Source organism: Mercenaria mercenaria, chromosome 11, assembly GCF_021730395.1.
Source record: "Mercenaria mercenaria strain notata chromosome 11, MADL_Memer_1, whole genome shotgun sequence".
NCBI classification, from domain to species: domain Eukaryota; kingdom Metazoa; phylum Mollusca; class Bivalvia; order Venerida; family Veneridae; genus Mercenaria; species Mercenaria mercenaria.
In genome coordinates, this window is record NC_069371.1 from 61,082,778 (window position 1) to 61,105,764 (window position 22,987).

The 22,987-nt window shown below is 32.8% G+C and overlaps 1 protein-coding gene across 1 annotated transcript in view; it reads right to left on the reverse strand.

Moving 5' to 3' along the window:
- The window catches only part of LOC123531940 (uncharacterized), a 41,123-nt gene extending 18,479 nt beyond the window's left edge, over positions 1-22,644 (reverse strand). Inside the window, exon 1 of the mRNA XM_053517533.1 lies at positions 22,534-22,644. The gene's annotated coding sequence lies outside the window, so the exon portion shown is untranslated. The remainder of the gene's footprint in view (positions 1-22,533) is intronic.
- Positions 22,645-22,987: the final 343 nt, after the last annotated feature.

Genomic DNA, 22,987 nt, shown 5'->3' on the forward strand with positions numbered 1-22,987 from the left:
AAAATTTTTTTTAAAAACCCCTTTTTCTTTTTTAATGCAAAATAAAAATCAAAAAATTCGTTTTTCAACTAGAAGTTTTTATAACCAAAAAAAAAAGAAAAGAAACAATTTTTTAAAAACTTTTTCCTTTTATTATTTTTTTAAAATTTTCCCTATAGTTGAACCCCTTTTTAAACAAATTTTAAATAAACAAAATTTAAAACAATAAGTTTTTTGCCCAACATTGAAAAAAAAAGGGTTCCCAAAATAAAAAAAAAAAATTTCGGTTTTTTAACGGACAGAAAAAGGGGGGTTTTTATAAAAACTTTTTCTTTTTTTTTAAAAAATTTTTTCGTTTTAAATTTTTTAAGGTATCCTTTTTTTTTAAAATATCCTTTAACAAATTTTTTTTAATTTATGAAAAATTTAAAATTTTGAAGCTGTAACTTAAAAATTTAAAACTAAAATAAAGCAAAAACCCCCATTTAAATTTTTGGGTTTTAACCCGGAAAAAAAAAGGGGAAAATTTTTGTAAAAAAGAAAAAACATAAAAAATTTTTTTTTTTGGGGGTTTTAAGTTCCTCATAAAATCCCCCAAAATCCCCCTTACCCAAATCGTTTTTTAAAAGAAATAATTTGGAAAAACCTTTTCCCCAAAATTAAGTTTTAAAACGGAAAGGGGGGGTTTTTAAAATGCCCCCTTTTTTTAAATTAAAATTTTGGGGCCCATGATGCGAATTGCGTAAAAAAATTTTTTCAGGGAAAATGCAATTTGTTTTTGAATTTTTGGGTTTTAATTTAAAAAATAGGGTAAAAAATTTTAAACCCAAACAGTTTTTTTAAAAAATTTTTAATATTTTAAATTTCAAATTTCTTTTTCAAAAGTTTTTGTTCAAAAAACCTGGGGTTTAAAACAGCCGACTTAAATTGCAAAATTTGGTAAAACCGTCATAAAAAAAAGGGGCTAATGCAAAACCCCCCCTTTTGGGTTTTACAATTAAAATTCCAAAAAATTTTAGTTTTTTTTAAAAACAGACCCCAAGCCCCAAAATTTTTTAAATTTAACGATTTTTTGCCAAAAGCAGCCTCCCCCTTTGGAAGGTTTTTTATAAAAAAAAGAACCCCGGAAGCCCGAAAAAAGGAAAAAGGAAATTGCCCCGGTTTAAAATGTTTTCAAAAAAGGGAAATGCCACGCCCCCGCCCCCCAGGTTAAATTTCAATTTCTTAAAAGGTGAAAACAATGACCCAAGCCAAAAAAATAATTTCGGGGGTTTTTAAAAACAACCCTCAAACCCCCCGGGGTTTTTAAAAAACTAAAAAAAACCCCGGGAAAAAGAAAAAGGAAACCAAAAAATTGGCCTCGGTTTGTTTGAGTTTTTAAAAATTAAAGGGAACCCCCCCCCCCTACCCTCCCCAATTAAATTTTCCCAGGCCTTTACCAACGTAGTTACTAAAACGCCAATTTCCAAAAGATTTTAAATTTGAGGGGGTTTTATTTAAAAAACCCCATGGTACCGGGTGGAAAAAATCAAGTATGGGCACTTTGGCCCTACAAAAAAACGGGGGAAAAAAAGAAATTTTGGCCACCTTTAGACTTTCCCATTTTTTAAAGGGTTTTTTAAATACTTTTTTTTTTTTGGGGGGTTTTTCGAATTTTTAAACCAAAACCCACCCTGTAAGTGTCAAACCCCTTTTTTTCCCCCTTAAATAAAGGTTCAAAAATTTTTTTTCCCCTTTCAAAAAGTTGTGGGGTTCCCTTTTATCCTCAAAACTACCGACGACCCCCATTTAAATTTGGGGTTAAAACTTCCCCGATTTTTTGTTAAATTTTTTTGAAACAACCCAAAACAATTAAATAAATTTTTCCCACTTTTTCAAAATATTTTCCCAAATAAAATGATTTTGAATTTTGGTTTAAGTCCCCCCCTTTTGATTTTAAAAGGGGCCCTTTTGTTTAAAAATTTTTAAAAATTTTTTTAAAAAAAAATTACATTCTGTTTAAAAACCCCCCGGTAAATTTCCTTTTCCAATTAACCATTGCTACCTCAAATAAACCAAAATAAAAATGGGGTCAACTTAACGAATTCCCCAGAAATTTCCTTTAAAAACGAAGCCCTAACAAAAAACTCACCCCCCTTATGCGAACCCCCCCCACAAGCCCCCCCAAGCCAAGGGGAAACAAAAAATAAAAAACCCTTGACGTCTACCCAAAACGTTTTCCCTTTAATTTTTCCCCTTTTACCCCAGTAAAAAACCGGGTTTTATTTCCGAGAACCTTTTTTTTGACCAACTTTAAATAAAAAAACCCCTTTATATGCCAAAAAAAAAACCAAAAAAAATTAACTCTTTTCCCAGAACTCCCAAAAAAAACCCAAAAAGGCGGGGGCCCGCGAAACAAACAAAAAAACCCACTGAAAAAAGCAAACAAACCCCCCGAAAATAAAGGAAAGGGGCAGTAAAAGGGTGACAAAAAACATCGGGACTTAAACGTTTTTTCCCCAAAAAATTTTAACCATTTCCAGGGAATTAAAATAAAAAAATCCCCGAAGGGGAAACCCTAAAAAAAAAAGGGGTTTTCCAAAAATGCCCCTTAAAAAAATTAAAAAATTAAAAACCCAAAAAATCCAATTTTAAAAAAAACAAAAAACCCCCCCAAAAAGCCGAAAAAACCCGGAAAAAGGTAAAAAACTTTCCCAAATTTTAAAAATTTTAAACGGGAAATTCCCCCCCCTTTGTAAACCTAAAAGGGGAATTCAATTTAAATTAAATCATCCCCTTTCAAAAATTGGGGTGTATTTTAATAAAACTTTTTAAAATTTTTACAAATAAAAGTTAAAATTTTCAATTTTTTTTTTTTTTTTTTTTTTTTTTTTTTTTTTTTTTTGTTTTTTTTTTTTTTTTTTTTTTTTTTTTTTTTTTTTTTTTTTTTTTTTTTTTTTTTTTTTTTTTTTTTTTTGTTGGGTTTTTTTTAAAATTTTGTTTTTTTTTTTTTTTTCTTTTTTTTATTTTTTTTTTTTTTTTTTTTTTTTAAAATTTTTTTTTTTTATTTTTTTTATTTTTTTTTTTTTTTTTTTTTTTTTTTTTTTTTTTTTTTTTTTTTTTTTTTCCCCTTAAAAAAAAACCCCCCAAACTGCCAAAAAAGGTTTATAAAAGAAAACCCCAAAGGTGATGTATATTAAATGAATTTTTGGCCCCTTTAAGGGAAAAAAATTCTTTTTAAAATTTAAAAAAATTGGAAAGGGTGACAATTTTTTCCATGGAATACCAATTACTTTGAAAAAAAAATTCCAAACCTGAGTAAATTTTTTAAAAAAGGAAAGGGACAAATTTGGGCCACATTGTATATGTTATGTTTTTAAAAAAGCTTTAAAAAGGGGGGAAAAATTCCCCCCGGGGTTTTTTTTGGGGTTTTTTTTTATTAAATTATATGGTAAGGGGAAAACCTTTTGAAATTCTGAACTCCCTTTTTTGTCTATGAAATTTTAAACGTCCCTTTTTTAAAAATTTAACACACGACAGTGTATTGCAAAAATTCCTTATCAAGGTACCGGAGAATTTTAGTTGAACCCTAGTTCTTCTTCTTCGCTGGAAAAGAATGATCTCTCTGTCCCTCACCTATTTTTAAATTTACAGAGTGGCTTTGATTGGTGCTATTTATAGAATTGTTCCCGATTGGCCCAATTGTAAATTTGTTTTTACAACGAGTACATGCTCTAACAAAAAGTTTTAACTTTTTGTATAAAAATGTTATGCTGGGGCCAGGTATCAGTGTAAATTTAAACCCCAATCGTCCCTAAATGACCAAAACCATTACTAACAGCAATTCAACAAAAATTATCAAAGGTACTAAAAGGGAACAAAAATATCTTGCTTCGTGTTACGTTTTAAAGAATCAAAACAAATTAAATTTTAACAAACGTTCCTGTTAAAACAGTTATTTTAAAAGTTTTGCTAGGGGTTTAATTTTTTAATTCTATAGGAAATCAAAGGGCTAAACTTTTTACGGACATGAAGTAAAAAAATAGTCTATTTTTTGCATATAAGTACATTTTAATAATTTGCATCTAATATGTAAAATATCACAATACAATAAATTAAAAAAAATGAAAGCTTTAAAACACCCCTTTGCACCCTAACAAAACTTTAAAGCTCGCCAAAAAGATACTGAAAACTTTTAAAAGTTCGTTATGGTGCGTGTGCAGCCTAGGGGCATCAAAAAAATGATATACAAAAATCGCGCACGCCCCGCGACAAATTTAAAACCCTAAAAACACCCCCCATAATTTGAAAATACACACAAAACATTTAATAAAATTTTCTTTAAAGAGCAAACTTTTCTGGGCCCCCTACACACGGTATATAAAAATATTTTAAAGTTTCAAGAAACAAAAAAAATTTATTTTAATTTTGATTATACTAATTTTTTTTCAAACATTCGAACTTTATTTCATAATCTTAAAATTTAAATTTAAATTAGAATCATAACAAAACAAACGTAAATATATATAAGTTTATTAAAGTAAATTCAATTATTAGTTTCTGGGGTGTATTTTAACAATTTGGGTGTTTCCCAATAAAAAGAAGAAAATTCAAAAAAGTTTCATATTCAAAAATTTTTGATACTTGAGGTTTAAAGGGTGCATTTTCAACGGAAAATGCTAATGCTTGATTTCCATGAAATGTTCAACAATTATTGTTCTTTTTTTTTTTTTTTTTAAAAAAAGTTTAAAAATAAAACTTAAAGCATTTTTGCAGAAATATCAAACTTTTTTAATTTAAAGGGGTTCATTTCAAATCCTTCTAACGTCAAAAAAAAAAAGAATTTCTAAAAATTTTCAAAGGAAAAGCAAAAAAAAAAATTTTTGTCAGGGAAATTTGACTGTAGAACCTTTTGCCGTCTAAACAGAGGGAAAAATCTTACATGAACTGATCTTAGCTAAGTCCAATCAAGTTAAATGAGGGCCCCTAAACTTCGAGTTAATAAAATTTTAATAAAAATCTACGACGGTATTTTTTTACTGAGCAAAAAGGACACCCGGCGAATAGCTGACGGATAAACATTGATGTTCCATTTCTGAAGAAACACTGTATAAAATTGCTAAAGAAATTAAGGGTATTTTGTTTTAATCCAGGGGAAAAAACGTTAAAAATTGTTTGTTGAACATAACGAACTATGTAAAGGTTTGAAAGAAACTTGTGAAAAGGGAAACCCGAAGAATAACTGTTAAAACAACGGCAAAAAAGGGCCAATAAAAAAACATAAAAATTTTTTCCTATTCAATAGTGAAACTATTTTAGATCATCTATGGGAAAAATTCCCGATTCGCTTTTTCTCACTGGAAAAAACAAAGTCTATTTTTCCCAGAACAAAATTCCAAAAGTAAAAACCAAAGGGTGGATCCGTTTCTCGATTCAACCAACGTTTCCAATCTTGCCCGCATTCCCCCCAGCACCCATAATCTGAAAAAAGACACACGGGCGTGGTGGATGTATAAAAATTTCGAAAGTAGAACCTTAGAATTGTCGAACAACTAAGCAACCATAGCTATAATTGTGAGGTTTGTTTTTCCATTCGGGAAATATAATCGATTACACCTTCTCCTGTCAAAATTTAATCCCAATCCGCCAGGGTTTGTAAGTTTTTTCCTCATAAATCGGAAAAAATTCCCCGAGCTTTGCAAAAAATTCATCAAACCAAAAAGGGAACAATTAGACTTGCGAGTTCTGGAAAAAACTGCAGGTTTTTATCATCTGATGGTGCAAGGACCGTGGGGTTGCATTTAGTGGTGTTATAGTTTTTTCATAAAATCTTTTTAAACCCTTTACACAATTTCTTTTCAAAAATTTTACAAATACAAGTTCATAACTGTGTTTCCGGGTATTTCAACACCAAAGCAGAGACCGTACGAATACAAACTGTAACCGTTTTAAAACCCAACCCAACTTTTCACAAAACCCGTGCCCCCAAAAAAAGGGGGGGAGTAAATAATAATTTATTTTTTGCCAATTATTTAATTTGAATAATTTAAAAATTGCAAATAAAAAAAATATTTTAAAAAAAAATTAGACCTTACCAAATTTTTATAATAGGATCTTTGGAAAAACAAAAAATCAAAGACTTTTCGCGAAGAAATTTTTCTACAAAGTTTATTTTATGCGTTTTTCTCGCTTATATAATTATTTTGTCATTATTGTAAAAAAAAAGCAGGGCCTTTGCTTTTTTTTGAGCTATTTGCATAGGGTTAAATACCCCTATTTGAAAATTTTCTTAAGGGAATTTTGGAATTATTTTAACATGTCAACTCTTAATTCATATTTTATCTTTGAAATATCAACTTTTCCCTTTTTAAAAATTTCTCACGGTTGCATTTAATCATGAAAAGAGTTTGGGTTTCCTAGCTTTTTTCTAGTTTTCCGGAAAAAAGGGTTACGCCATTCTTTTCAGAAAAAAAAGTCAATTTGGGAAAATTTAATTTCATATATCCGCTAGTTTAACCGTTTATAATATTTATCGAGGAAAAAGATATATAGTTTGAACATTTTTTGTTAAAGCTAAAGAAAAAAAAATTGCGATTTTTTTTAAAAAATACTTAAACAAATGACTTTCATCTCCGGGCAAACCTTTACTCGGACTTGTTTTTCTCGGGGTTTGTCTTTGGTAGAGGGGTTTAAACCTGAAAATTTATAGAAATTTACAACTATAAAAATGTTTTACGTGGCAAAATTTTTTTTTTTAAAAACTTTTTGTTCACGCAAAATAATGCACCCTGAAGTTTAAATTATCTACCAAAATTTTTGCCCCATCATTTTTTTTTTCTGTTCTTTAAAAAAAAAAATCAAGTGTATTTAAACCTGAAGAAAGTACCAGATAAAACTCACGTTTTTATTTTTTTCAAAGGGGTGCGTTATCAAACCCTTTTTTTAGCTTTACTGCATATTGGGGAAGTTGCATCGTCTACACAGAATCCCTACATCTTGCACCTTTTGCAAAAAAGTCCATTTTTGGGAGCTTCCTCAGCGACCATTTCCTTTTGGGCAACATCGAGGTCCAAGAAAGCACGCCTAAAAAAAATTGTACAATTCGGGAAATAAGAACTATATCATTTGTTATTGTTTGCGTTTGTAAAGGGGGAACAAAACAACAAACAAATGGAGCATGTTTTTTTTAATACATAAAAACCTAATGAAATTATATGGAGGGAAAGGATGTCCCCCCAAAGGGATGTATTTCTCAACCCACATCGAGCAGAATCAAATTATCCCTAAAGGTAGTAACAGGGAATTCTGAAAATTAGTGGATAGCACAAAGTGTTTCTTTTATTTATAATAGATTGTTTTTTTAAAAATTTATATTGTTTAAACTTTACTGACCAAAAACCCTAACCAAAAAGGCTGGGGTGCGATTTCATTTTCCAAACGAGGGGAAATTTATCGCCCCGCCCCTAGCTTGACCAGTTCAATAGTGAGGGATTTAATAATGTGAACCCTCCCCCGGTTACCCCAACCCCAATACGGCATTGGCGGTACCACGTCTTCCCTTGAATAGCTGATGTCCAAAATTTGGCAAGGGATAACGGGCCCCCAGTTCCCCCCCCAAAAGGGGACATGATTAACCCGTCCCATTTTTTTTTTAAAAACCGAAAAAGCAAGAGGAATGGCACCTGCTTTAACAAAAAGGGCATCAACTTCTTGGGCCAAATTTTTTCACACAATGGGCCCAAAAAAGAACAAAGCGATTGTTGCCGATTACTTGCAATACCGGGCGTGCCCCTTCTTTTTTTGAGAGACCATTCCCTTCCTTATCGTAGGTAAAGTGGCTGAATACCAACCTGCGTAAAAGCAAAAAGAAACAGAACCCTGACGTTGAAAAGGGACGCATGTGTGGCCTTTGAAAAATAATATTTGAAAAAATTTGGTTTTTTTAGGTCTCTTCTTCGATCTTTGGGTTTTATCTTTCTGAAAAATTTTAACAGCGGGTATTTCCTCTGTTTCCTCATCTTTTTTTTAAAATTTCAAAAGAACAGTTAAATCTTCATCGGCGCCTGGTACTTTTGAAATGCAAAACCCAAAAAATCAAAAGCTTATTTATTTCATCAACAACGTCTCTCAAAAAATCCCAAAAAATTAAACTCCTATGAAGGGGTATGTGAAAGTTTTTTATAACCCTAACAAACGAACTTAAAAAAACCCCGAAAAAGACTGCCGTCCGCTCACCCTGAGAACCACCTGTTTTACTAGTGATTTATAGAAAAAAATATTCTGACAATTAAATGTTGGCTCTTGGGGGTAAAAAAGGGCCCCTTTTTTTTGGGGGCCTTAGCCCAGTTTTACTCCAAAAGACCCAATTTTAAAATTTTCCAAAATTTTTAAAAAAAAAACATTTTAAAAAAGTTTCGGAAAATTGGGGCAAATAAGGGGCCTCTAGGGTGTATACAATCTTTTCTTTGATTTGACTTAGTAACCTAGATTTTGACCACACTGACCAAAATTTGACAACATTAAAGACATTATAAAAACAAACATTATGACCAAGTTTTATCAAGATAGAATCAGAAGTATGCCCCCTAAAGTGTAAACAGAGTTATTCTTTTATTTGACCTGGTGACCTAGTTTTTTACTTCACGTAACCCAACACGTTCTTTTGATTTTTGCACCGAACTTTTGAAAATTTCTGTACATCAAGTGAAAATGCGCCAATTTTTGCACATGATTTTTATTTTATTTTAAAGGGGGAACCTGGGAATTTTACCCCCGATAATAAATATAACCGGACTAAAAAGGGGTCAATTTTTATCATTTTGACCAAAGTTAGTTATAACTGTGACCTTAAATAAAACAAGAATATCTTTGATCTGGCCCACTGATCTAGTTTTTGACCCTATTAACCCCAATTTTAAGCACCCCGGGATCATCAAAGAAAAATTTGCCCCCATTTCGTTGTCTGTACTTATGTGTTACGTCTTTACTGATATTTTACTTTTTTTTTTTTGTATATTTGTAATCTTATTGGGAAATAAATAATTGTTATCGGCTTAAAGGGGTTTCCCACATAATTGGGGACTTTTATCACGGAGAAAAAAACGATCTGTCCTTTTTAACCCTTAAATCCATTTTCGGTCGATCTTAAATGAAGCGTGAGAGTGTTTACATTTTAAAATGGTTTAATATATTCCTCGTACGTCCGTTTTTATTACCCTGTTAGTTGTTAACGCAGATTTCTTGTTTTTCCTAGCTTGACAACGCGAGAATGTCCGCTATGTATTCTGGAACTGTCACGTGATTCCTTTTTGTTTGCTTCCCCCAAAATTTGAATTTTGATAAAAGGGCAGGGGTCGAAGCATTTAACAGAACATTTTTACGCAAAAAAAAAGGGGGGAAAAAAAATGAAGTAAGTAATTGTAAAGTAGCTGACAGTATACGTAAGGCGTGCAAATTGTCACTGATAAGTGAGTTACGACAGTCCAAGAAAAAGTCATGACGCAGGATACGGTTTTTTTTTATATTTGTTGATATATCGAGCGTCAATAGTATATAGGAATTTGGGGATATTATAGATGCTATAAATCAAAAGAAATTTTATTTCTGTTGACTTTTTTTTTCAAACTTCACCTGACTACCCCCTTTTAACCAATTCGGTCAGTCTGCAAAAATCTAATTTTGTTTTAAAGACGGACCAAAATCAAAGGGTTTAGCCTTTGATTTGAAAAATATACCGGTCCTTAAACCCTTTTTTAGGAAACCCCATATTTTTTTCAAAATGAACAAAATTTTGGGAGGGACTTTTCTATGTTAATTTTGTGAATGCAACTAGTTAAAAATCCAACTAAATTTGTGGCTTATTTTAAAAATCTGTATTCTTTGGAAATTTTTGGGGCCATGGTGTTTCCCGTTGATGGGTCCTTTTTTAGAAACGTACCCTTTTCTTGACTTATAAAAAAATACTTTGAAACTCAAAATCCAAAATGCTTATCTCAATTTTCCCACTGTCTGGGGAAAACGTTTTTATATCTGTCCCTAAACAAAAGAACAAAATTTTATCTTGTTAAATTTTTGTTCCTCGGGTAAAAAGCTTTATCCCTGGAAACAGCGAGGGGGAAAGGAACTACCTTGCTTTTTTTTTTTTTTTTTTATTATTTTTTAGTGCAAAAATTTTCAGTAGGTTTTTAAAGGACTATTGGCCTTAAAGGGGTTTTTATACTCAATGGTCACTGAATTACGTGATTTTCCAAAAAAATTTTTGATTATTTTTTTACTGTTGTTTCATCGCAAAATGAGGGGGTTTTTCAGAAGTCAACTTAAAAAGTTTTGAGTAAGCAAAAAACCAAAGTTTTTTGCAAAATTTGGGGTATTCTTTGCGCCATAACATGATAAAAGTATGTAACTACCAGTTGAAAAGTATAAAATAAAATTTTGGGGAAAAAAATTGTAAGGGAGTGCAACTCTAGGTGTAACAACAAACAACAAACACCCTGTTTTATGATCGCTTTTCTCGTAAAGAAATACAAAAAAAAAAACGATAACATCCAAAAATAACGGGTTAAGATGTTTAATAGTGTTTACACAGAATAATAATCTTTTATATATTTATTGCTAGTCGTGTAAAATCCTTGTAAGTTTAATTTCAATTTTGTATTAACTTTATTTGGGGGGACAAAAAATTTTAAACTTGAGGTTTTGTGTTTTAGGCCATGATTCGTTAAAATCAGTGAATATTTTGAATTCGTGTATGCCCTTTTTGCATTAAGGCAAAATTAAACCCCCGCATATATCCTTAAAATGCTAATCATATTAAATTTTTACAGCGTAAGATTTTCACAACTTTTTCATAAAATTCAGTAATTTTTAATTTTTAGACTTTCTTTTACCCTAAATTGGTTTAGTACATGAATTTTTGCTGGTTTCACAAATTTTTTATAAGCATGTACTTGTTATACCCTGGGTAAATTTTTCGACGATTTTTGGTTTTGGGAAGTCTGCTCATGTTGAGGTTTTTGAAAGGGAAAAAAAGAAAGAAAGCATCTAATTTCGGACTTAAATTTGGTAATGTTAGGGGTAAAAAAACTAAATTATCTTTTTTTTAAAATTAAACAAGCCCGATCGTTTTTGATCAATATGAAGCGAAACAGGGGGGTATTTCTCCTGACGTTTGATAAAAAACATTTGTGGATTTTTCCTCTACCTCAGATTCATGTCAGAAATTGGCTGTTACATGCGGGACAGTTTTTCTGGACGAACGGCTGTTAAAGATACAAAAATACAAAAAAAACTGTGTGCAAAAACAAATTTAAAAAATAGTGATGAAAAGGGGGTTTCCCCCCCTTTAAAAAAAAGGGGTTTGGCATTAGTTTGCAAATTTTAAAAATTGCCAAAAGTGTAAAAACGATTACACTCAAACTAACAAAATATGATCTTTTGCTGAAAAACTTTAAAAAATTTTGAATTTTATTGACAATTTTTTACTTTTTTTTTGATTCAATTATGATAATTACATTACCATTATTTTTGCTCGTTTTTACGGCCTTTAAAAGTGTTACCCCGTTTGTGTGTGCGTGTTGTGGTGTGTTGTGTTGCTTTTTTTTTTAAAACTTAGTTTAAAACGCAGTAACATCTAAAACCCAAATAGATCGTAAAACAGCGTAATCTGTTTTAATGTTTTGCGGGGTATAAAATGTGACTGCACTTTTTAAAACCCGCAAAAAAACCTGGGGAACTACTTTTTCCTTTATAATAATTTTCACCTGGGGCCATTTGGCCCTTTTTAAAATTTTAATTTTTTCACACCTTTTCGCTAACTTATTTAAACCATTTCATTTAGTTTTTTGAACACAAAAGAAAAATATCCTACACGTAAAATAGAGCTGCTCTAAAATTGTACATACTGGGCATCCCGCAAATTTTTTTCATAAAGTTTCAGAATTAAAAAATTGCTTTTGCGTATATATGCCGCTGTAAATTTTTAATAATACTTGCTTTCCCAATTTTTTCTTTTAACAAACGTACTTGTCATTGGAAAAAACAACTCAGAGTCTCATTTAAAGTCCAAGGATTTTTTCTTAGTTTATCCGTAAGTTTTTTAAAAATCTAATAATTTTTTTTTGGGGAAAGAGGGGGTGACATAAGTTAAAAAAGACAGTAAAAAAAATTCTATTTATAAGCATAAAATATGGTATAACAAAATTTTTTTAAAACAAAATTTTTTTAATCAAAAATAATTCTCACAATTGTTATTTGTTACACCGATTCCTTTCAATAACACATTTTCCCTTTCCTCGTGTTTTGCCCTTAAGTTATTTTGAATAAGATATAAAAAGGGGATTCGGGTTTAAAAACAGGCAAATTTAAATTTTTTAGACTTGGATAAAATAAACCAAAAAAACCCTGAGATGAATTCAGTCTAAACCTTAAATTTAAATCCTTTCCCCCAAACACTGAAAAAAAAGAAAATCCTTTCCACCCCCAATGGTTTTGATCTATAAAAACATAAACTTTTTCTTAAACCCAATGTATATTTAATTTTTTAACTAGAAATTCAAAACCCCCGATCAAAAACAAGGTTAACTTGGATAGAGTAAAATTTTTTTTTTTTACCGTGGGTGTCAAATGGTAAATGTTTTTAGCGTCGAAATCACTCATTTTACATGCCCTTTTACATAACTTGAAAAAATGTCCGCCATTTTTGGTCTTATCTCTTTTTCCTGAATAATCCCCAAAAAGTCGTTGATTTTGGGTTTTAATAAAAAAAGACAGGGGGAAAAAAATTTGCTATTGGAAAGAGAAAACTGAATAGCGCCATAACTTTCAGGGAAATAAGGTATTTATCCTTTAAAGTTAGATTAATTATTTTGTATAAATTTTTAAGATTACTTTTCTAAAATTTGCATTAAATCATCAAAATTTTGCTACTCATTTCCAAATTCCTGCACCCTTTTAAATTTTGTGATCAACGAAAATAAAGAAATTTTAAATCATTTTTCATGCTTACATTTCTTTAAACAGTTTTTTAAATATAAACAACTTTGATTGTCAAAAAAAAAAGCGGAGTTATTTTTTTCTGGTGAAATATTTTGGTATTTCCAAATCAGTAAAAAAATACAACACTGTAATTTTTCCCTTTTTTGCGTTTGATTTTTCACAAATTTTTTTATCTTTTTTTTGACCATTTGGTTTAAACATTTAGGAGAACTGAGAAAAATTTGGGCTAAATTAGAAAGTAGCACTTTAATGTTTTTATTTAGATTTAAAAAGTTTTTCTTTTTACATACTTTTTTTAACACAATGGATTTTCCTTTTCGAAATACCGATACTATCTCATTCGTAGTGTTAGTTATTAAACAAGTACCGCGCCCCAAAGAACGATGGAGAACTTAATTAAGATAACCCTCTGTCAAAACGGCAGGAAACAACGAGCCCTAGTATTTAATTTGCACCTCGATTAAAAGGGTTATACAAATAAATTCCCCGTTTAACTCTTACTAAAAATGGGTTTTTTCCCTTTTCTAAACCCAGCAAGATAGTGAAAAAAAGGCAAAAACTTTGTTCTAAGAATACAAACGCATTCATACAATTCTAGACGATTGTACAAAAATTTTCTTCATATATACTTCTTAACGTTATATCCAAATAACAACAAAAAACCTCTAAACCGAAAACACATCTTAACCCAATTTTTTCCTTGGGGCCTAGGGGTGTTCGGTTTGAAAAATTTCGATGTTTACAGATTGGGGTTTTTCCAATTTTTTTGCAAAAGTTACTCTATAAAGATTTTTTTGGGGCCAAACAATCAAAGTTGCAAATACGGAGTCCTAAAAAGTCCGACACTTTTTTTTTAATATTACATATGACCGTGCAGGGAAAACCAACATAGGGGTTTGCGACCCCCAGGGCCAACCGCCTGCGCATCCGCGGTCTGGTCAGGATCCATGCGTTTGCTAACATTTCCAATTGGATAGACTTTGAAAAAGAACAGCAGGATCCTGACCAAGCGCGGTGCGCAGGGGGTCGGATCCATGTGGGCCAAAAACCCCTTGTTGGTTTTCTCAGGGGCGGTCATATATTTATATTTAAAATAAATTTTTAATACGTTTTACAATGGTTATTTCTTTGATCTTTAGAAAAATACATATCATCTTTAATTTATTTTAGTAAAATCCTTTTGTAATATTTCGCATTACGCGCTTTACGGGAAAAAATGGAAATTTTCATCTAAAATAAAATTTATGAGGCGTTACATATAAAAATTTTAAGGTGATTTCATATATTATTTTTTCACTGGTTTTATCGCCAATGTCTTTAAAACATAAAACTCACAAAAAAAACCCAAAAAGGGGAAATTTTCTAAAGGAAGGGGGGGAGTTTTCTTTATTAATATTTAGATAACAAAAAAAATAATACTGAGACAAAACTGACCGGAAGGTCATTCGATGCAAAGACGGATTTAAATTTTTGTCCGCCCAAAATTTTTTATCCCCCAGAAAGTTTTCATAAAAAAGCACAAAGGGAACTGCAGAGTGCCAAACTAGTTCACACTCCAAAACCAAATTAACCCTTACTGTTAAATCACAAAACCAAATTTTATTGTTCTATATCTTCTTAAACCCCTGGAAAGATTTTTTTAAAATTAAACGTTAAAACCCCATTAAGACATATAGGTTTTTTGTATAATCAGGGGAGTCTTAAGCCGGTTTTCGTTTTGAGGCCAAAATTGAAAACTCAAAGATTCTGCCCATATTTCAAATCCGAAAGGGGTTTATCCCCTAGTCTAGTTCCACCCCTCAAGATACAAAAAAGTGACAACAAAGTTTCAAGGGCCAATGTCAGGGCGCAAGTCAAAAATCAAAAATCAAAAAATTCCCAAATGATAATTTTTATTTTTTTGAATAAAAAAAATTTTCAGTAAGATAGGAATTTACCGAAAGGAAACATAAAAAATTTGGGATGGGCTATTCAAAAAAATTCTATTTTTTGGGAATTTTTTTTATTAATCAACAGAAGTTTTTTATAAACCCATTTACTTTTCCTTTTTTTTTCTTGATAAGCTTTTTTGCTTCCCCTTTAATTTTGTGTTTTTCTTTAAGCCCCCGTTTTTTAAACCATAAGTATTATTTCATGTAGACTATTCAATATCCCTATACGAATTTAATTTTTTTTTTATGTAATGTAAAAATTTTTGACTGACTGTATGGTGGCTATTTTTTTGCCTTTTTTCCGTTCTGGCGTGTTGGCGCGTTTTGCAAGCGCCAGACGCCAAAACCCAGGAGACAATTTAAAGCGCCAAGACGACAAAATCCGTATTTGCGTTTTGGCGCGTTCATTTGTCGTCTTTGCGTGTTGGCGCGTTGGCGTTTGCAGGGCGCCAAGACGCCAACACGCTAGGACGACAATTATACGTGCCAAGACGACAAAATTCATATTAGTCGTTTTGGCGCGTTCATTTGTCGTCTTGGCGTGTTGGCGCCCCCGCCCCCGCCAACGCGCCAACACGCCAAGACGACAAATGAACGCGCCAAAACGACAAATATAGATTTTGTCGTCTTGGCGCGTTCATTTGTCGTCTTGGCGTGTTGGCGCCCCCGCCAACGCGCCAAGACGACAAATGAACGCGCCAAAACGACAAATACGGATTTTGTCGTCTTGGCGCATATTATTGTCGTCCTGGCGTGTTAGCGTCTTGGCGCCCTGCAAACGCCGACGCGCCAACACGCCAAGACGACAAATGAACGCGCCAAAACGACAAATATGGATTTTATCGTCTTGGCGCGTATAATTGTCGTCCTGGCGTGTTGGCGTCTTGGCGCCCTGCAAACTCGCTAAGACGCCAGAACGCCAGGACGACAACTTCCCAATTTAGCGTGTTGGCGCCCCCGCCAGAACGACAAATGCCTTGTTTGTCGTCTTGGCGCGTATAATTGTCGTCCTGGCGTCCTGGCGTTCTGGCGCCCTGCAAACGCGCTAACACGCCAGAACGAGATGGCAGAAATCAGCCACCATAGACATGGGATGAAAGCAGAGCACAATTTTGAGGCCATGCATGTCAACTTTTGTACACATTTTGTTTAGTAATAACTCAGTGTTAATAATGATTTATTTTGCATATTTTGCATGAATACAGCGTTGTTGTAATCATGTATCACTTCTGTTTATATTTAATAGATGTTAAAACAAATTCTTCGTACATGAACTATTTTGGGAGAATATAAAGATCTTACATCCCTGCCTGTGTTTTTCCTACCCGAGGGACAGTGTGGAATGGAAAACCGAGCGTTAGCGAGGTTTTTTTTATCCATGCTGTCCAGAGGGTTGGGAAAACAGCTGTCTTACACAGGCAGACATGTTAGATCATTTTTCTTGCCTATCACGTTCAAAATAGATCGTGGAGACAAATAGATTTTGGTATTTCCTGACATTATTTATAAAGTTTATGACGTCACAACAGTGCCAGTGCTATGTGACGTCACCTTAGTGCACGCTAATTTAGACAAGTTTTTTCCCTAGGGAAAGACAGGAATATCTCATCCCCGGCGCGTGCTCGGATAAATGTATACTTTCCCCACAAGGTTAGGCAAGAAACATTTATCTATACTCGGGCCTCAAATATTTGGAAATAAGAGAAAAAGAGAAGAAAAAAACTGATTTGTCACGATCGCAACTTTAGTCTTTCTGTACTTGATCGTTTCGTTTAAATATGTTAACTGGAGCGTGATCTATAGATGTGTTTGACGATGCATCAGTAAAAAATTATAATCTTACCCGGTATTTATCTATTCATTTGTAGACACCACTAAAATGAAAAGTGAACTAATGTTTGTTTTTAAAAACTCTTGATAAGTCGATATGATATGTTGTAAACATATGTACTGCAGACAACATGACCTAGTACATTTTAGTGGCGAAAAGACAATAATCGTTTATATTTTAATACTTGCCATGTAGCGGCCGTAAAATATATTCCCACCCACAGTGTCGTTACATATTCTAGCTCTTTTAGATCACGGAGTCTTTTGAATGTGTGTGTGAATAATAGAGTTCCAATGAAGCCAGTGTAAATGTTAGAAGGTATCAAATGTCTCCGCTATTATCATGTAAAAATAACAAAATATAACGTTTTATCAGCATTTTTGCGTTACAATTCTAGCGAGACTACCTTTGTCTTGCCGGCTTGCCTTAAGGCAATCGAAAAATACTAAAGATATGGGCTTGCCCATAAGGTAATGAAACAGTGGTCACGTGACTGAGACACGTGATGAAAACGCAAATACATCTTCACCTACATTTTAACAAACAGCTTTGACACAATTTTTAAAGCATATAACGTAATTTAAAATCATCCCCATACATTTCTCTTTACAATCAAGTATCAAAAAAGCTTATATCTGGCATGAAAATGTATAGATGGTACATGTAAGTACCCAAGAAAACTAAGGGGAACAACTCTGAATTGCAAATAAGCTTACGCCAGAAAAGAAAAAAATGATCAAAGTGAGAAAAAGCTAAATACCGGTAAGTCCTTTCCCAACAACTGATTAGGCAGACAAAATATGACCTACATTTGTTTAAAACTCTTTGTATTTGGATCTAAAACATGCACAATTTTCTCATGGCTTACACGAACAATCATTTTATACCTTGTTCTAAGGTCCTGCTAGAAAGACACCCAGGTGCCCCTCTGTGCATTATTTCATCACGAGCGGGCACCTGGGTATGAACCACCAACTTTCCGTAAGCCAGCTTGATAGCTTCCTCACATGAAGAATTCAACGCCCCGAGTGAGGCTTTGAACCCACATCGATGAGGGGCAAGTGATTTGAAGTCAGCGACCTTAAACGGAGGCCCCCTTCTAGAAAATTTAGTAGTGCATCAAAATAAAATAAAATAATGCAGAAATTCCTTTCAAGAAATTTTCGACATCAAGAAACTACCTCAAATATCTAAGTTTTGGCTTTTTAGCTAAAGTTATTTTTGTTCATCCATGATAATTACTTGCTTTACACATTATTTGATATATTAACATGTGAAATAAATATCAAACAATGAGATATTACAAAAATGTTAAATTGGTATCACATATGTGTAACAACATACGAAGACTGTTGCTATATTCATCATTTCAATCAATCAATCTGAAAGTGTTCCATATGCTTTGAAGCATTTGTCAGACTATTCAGGAGAAGTTTGCTACAAATAGTGTAAAACAAAAGGTCACTGTCATCAAATGTTATTAAAATCATTAATTTTAAGGTATTGAATCGGTAATGAAACTGCAGTTTCCGTGAAATCATGTATTTGTAAGCAATGTGTAATTCTCTTGACGTAACTATAGCTTAACACGAACATTGCTATAAGAGCAAGAGCTATCACAGGAGACAGCGCGCTCGACTATTTCGATGCTGGGTAGTGAGATTAGGCACACCTGAGGAAACTGGAGCTGTCACTGGAGTCTTTAATGGCTCCAATAGTGGATGAAGATATTGCACAATAGCTTGATTTTGTGTCAAAACATATTAAGTAATAAGAGAAGTAAAGATAAAATGTATCAAAACACTATTTAAGTATATTCTAAGCAAAAAGGAGGCATAATTCATTAAATATTGGTGCCAGAATTATGCATCTAGTGTCATATGATGTGGGTGATGATGTAGAACAACTACTTCAAGTTTGAATCAAATGCATTTCATAATAATTGAGATATAGTGAAAGTGCATCAACATTAACCTTAAATTCTAAGTAAAGGGGGCATAATTCATTGTGTCATATGTTGTGGGTGATGATGAGGAACAACTATTTAATATTTGAATCTTTTTTTTTTTTTGTTTTTTTTTTGTTTTTTTTTTGTTTTGGGTTTAACGCCGTTTTTCAACAGTATTTCAGTCATGTAATGGCGGGCAGTTAACCTAACCAGTATTCCTGGATTCTGAACCAGTACAAACCTGTTCTCCGCAAGTAACTGCCAACTTCCCCACATGATTAATCAGAGGTGGAGGACTAATGATTTCAGACACAATGTCGTTTATCAAATAGTCACGGAGAACATACGCCCCGCCCGAGGATTGAACTCGCGACCCCGAGATCCGTAGACCAACGCTCTTACCTACTGAGCTAAGCGGGCGGGCTCAATATTTGAATCAAATCCATTCTGACAGTAATAACATAGATAGAGTGAAAGTGCATCAAAACTTTAACCTGAAATTCTAAGTAAAAAGGGGAATAATTCATGCAAAAAATTGGTGCTAGAGTTTATGCACCTTGTGTCATATGGTATGGGTGATGATGTGGAACAACTGTTTCAAGTTTGAATCAAATCCATTCGGTAATAACAGAGATAGGATGAAAGTGCATCAAAACTTTAACAAAGATTCTAAGTAAAAAGTGGGAATAATTCATGAAAATATTTGCCAGAGTTATGCACCTTGTGTCATATGGTGTGGGTGATGATGTCTAACAACTATGTTAAGATTGAATCAAATCCATTCAGTAATAACAGAGACGGAGTGAAAGTGCATAAAAAAGTGCACTTTAACTTGAAAATCTAAGTGAAAAGGGGGGGATAAATCATGAAATATTGGTGCCAGAGTCATGGCCCTTATGTCAGATGATATGGGTAGTGATGATGAATCACTATTTCCAGTTTGAATTAAATCCATCATGTAATTACAGAGATAAGTAGAAAGAAGAGAAAGTGTAAAAAAACTTTATCCAAGGTGGGGACGCGGAAAAACGCCGACGCCGGGTCGAGAAGGATAGCTCTCCTTAATATACTTTGTATAGTCGAGCTAAAAACGAAACATGGTGAAACAAACTGTAAGATTTTAAATTTATTGTTGTAACCAAGGTGAGCGGGTTACTTCAGATATTCACATTAATTTACAATTGTTTACTCAACTTGAAAAAATTATTCGGGCCTCTCATTTACAGTTATATCAACAATTATCACCTGAACTGAGTGTATTCATGAGTAAAAAATATTGATGGATAAATGTTCTAGAGGTTGGTTTGCATTATAAAATCTTTAGTAATTTCTTTGAAGTCAGTTTAGTATGGTTTTGGTAAGCTAATAGTAAAGAGCATTTCACTCAGAATGTTTTCATGAGTTTGTGGCTATTCTTGGATTTTGACTTTATCAAAGACAAAAGAAAATTCAGCATAGGCTCTGCAAAGCGTTGAAAGTAGACAAAACTTGTACTAATCCCCAACGATAACGTGGTTCCCGCCGAAACGCGAGGACGAGTCTAATTCATGATAACGGATGAAATAACCATTCATAATGCTTGCACATTACTTGACAAGTAAATATTAGTATTTCTTTCATTTCAAATACCCACTAAGTATATGGCAACATAGCTCAGTTGGGCGAAAGGCAGATAATACTTGGGTGCAAGCAGATCGTTTTTGGGTTCGAATCCTCACGAGTGTATTTTTTTTTAGATTTTTTTTCGTATTTTTGTTTCTTTCTTAGATGGACGCCACTTTCGGTATATGTGCGTGCGTCCGTACGATTTTGCCCGGACCAGACTTTTGACATCTTGTTTATATTTCGCATTAATGTTCAATGAGAAGGCGTGTCATGCGCAAACCCCATGTTCCTATCTCAAAGTTCAAATTAAAGTTTGTCCGCAACATTTCTTCTTCATGCATGGTAGGATTTTGATGTAACTTGGCATGAATGTTCACCATTATAAGACGGAGTGTCATGCGTAAGAAGCAGGTCCCAAGGCCAAGGTCACACTTAGAGGTCAAAGGTGCTGGTGGGCTCGACATTTTGCCCGTGGGCATGCTTGTATTTGTATATATGTCTTTTTATAAGACACTGTTATGTTCATTATTTGCATGGCTTAGTGCATGCATTTAATAATATCAGCTTTGTTATGTAATACACTTTTCCGATCTGCCATCTCGCCTTTAGATACTTCTGTCGTGTTGTCACAGAGCTCATGAAGGAATCTTAATTTTTATTCAAAAGTGAAAAAAAAAAAAAAAAAACAATGTTGATGCTGAGTTTCGAACCCACACGGCAAAACATCTGTTGAACATGGACTGTATGCTTTACCACTGAGCTAATTCTTAACTGGTACAAAACCGAAATATTTAGATTGTAACATGTTAGTAAAATGTTGAATTCCCTATGTTCCATTTTAATCTATTTATAGTCATGTTTGTAAATATCAAGTTATCGTTGGGGCATAGTATAGTAGTCGCAACTTGACCGCGATGGTTGACCCTAGGCTGATTATTCATAGCGACTATTTCATTGTAGAAATCAAGGGTGCTTAGGGTATCCGTGTATATTTATATGGAATTAATTTGTAAACAGTGCAGTATCAAAGTATATATACTTTCATTTGATCAGTTAAAATTTTCGAATACACTAATTTATATTTACACAAATTTATATTTCATTTTTCTCGTGCAGATCGTATTTTACGTACACTCCTTTTCAATAATAGGTTGTGCCTCATTATGTATTATAATGCAAAGGTCAACCATCGGGGTCAAGTTGCGTCCACTATATAGTAGTCGTAACTTGACCGCGATGGTTGACCTTAGGCTGATTATTCATATCGACTATTTCACTGTAGAAATAAGGGGTGCTTAGGGTGGTCGTGTATATTTATATAGTCGTGTATATTTATATAGAATGAGTTTGTATACGGCGTTTTACGTAGACACCTTTTCAATAATAGGTTGTACCTCGTTGTGTATTATAATACAAAGGTCAACCAACGGGGTCAAGTTGCGTCCACTATAAACACTATACTCTACTGACTTTATTTAGCCGTGGTGACTTTTGATACATATTATAACTTGGGATATATTCCAAAATCAATGAAATGCTGTCAATACAAGAGTTATATATTTTGCTTTAGATATTTTTTAGAAAGTCATCAAAATGTCAAATATTTCTACTTTTACACGGAAAAATGGAAAAACATAAATATTTCAAGTAAATTGGTGCATTTAGCTATCATTTCACCATACATAATGTGATTGACTATATTCGGTGGCGTATCCGGAGAATAAATAACTTTTTATCTATTTCAAAAACATTTATTAACAGACTCAACGAAAACGAACCGGCTTGCGATATATTCTTACAGGGATATGTATATTTCATAGATTTTATTAAAATTTTGTCAGGTAAGCGTACTAAAAGAGTCTGACATTCAGATCATACGACAATAAAGTAAAAGAAAATGTCAACATATCAGAAAATTATTGCTATATTTCTCACGGGGGTTTTGAAACTTAGTTACTAACAGATTATTATGGTGTGGAAACTCATGAGAATAAATTGTTTTTACATATTTTTCCATTTTCCCGACTCAAGGGTTCAATTCCCGACTCAAACACTTTTATTTTTTCCTTTTGATATTATTTTCATTCAGCATTTTTATAAAAGAGTTCACAAACAAAAAAATGTATTATAAAGATAAGACACCAGCAGTCATTTTTTTTCTGTTCAAAATCTAAACTTATCTTAGACGCAAGAACTGGGCTGCGCATTCGATGAAATAAAAAACCTCCTCCGACATCTGGGTTACACTAAAATAAATGGTGACATACCTGTAAAGTGTACGATCCTATCAAAATATTTTACCACAACTAAATTAGAATGCGCAAAATAACATTTCACATCAAAGATTGGACATTCAATGAAATTTCTTACAGTATACGCTTTGCTGCTTTATTCAGCAAGTCACGTTAATTCGTCTTAAATCACGTGATCTATCATTTGCTACAAGCGTGATAGGGCAAAAGCAACAATACACCAGTAATAAATTACACATATACTCGCTCAAGGTATAACATGTTAATGTAATTATTGAGAAAAGGGGAATCGGGTAGTGAAACCATTATCCGTGACAGAATGGTTTTACTACTTTTGAATCGTGTAGTGACTATAAAGAATATAATAATAAAACGCTTGTACTGTAACGCTTCTTATATATACAGTATTGTCGAGCAAATTTTATTGAAAACAAAAAAATATCTTTAAAAAAAGATGGTCGGCGTGATG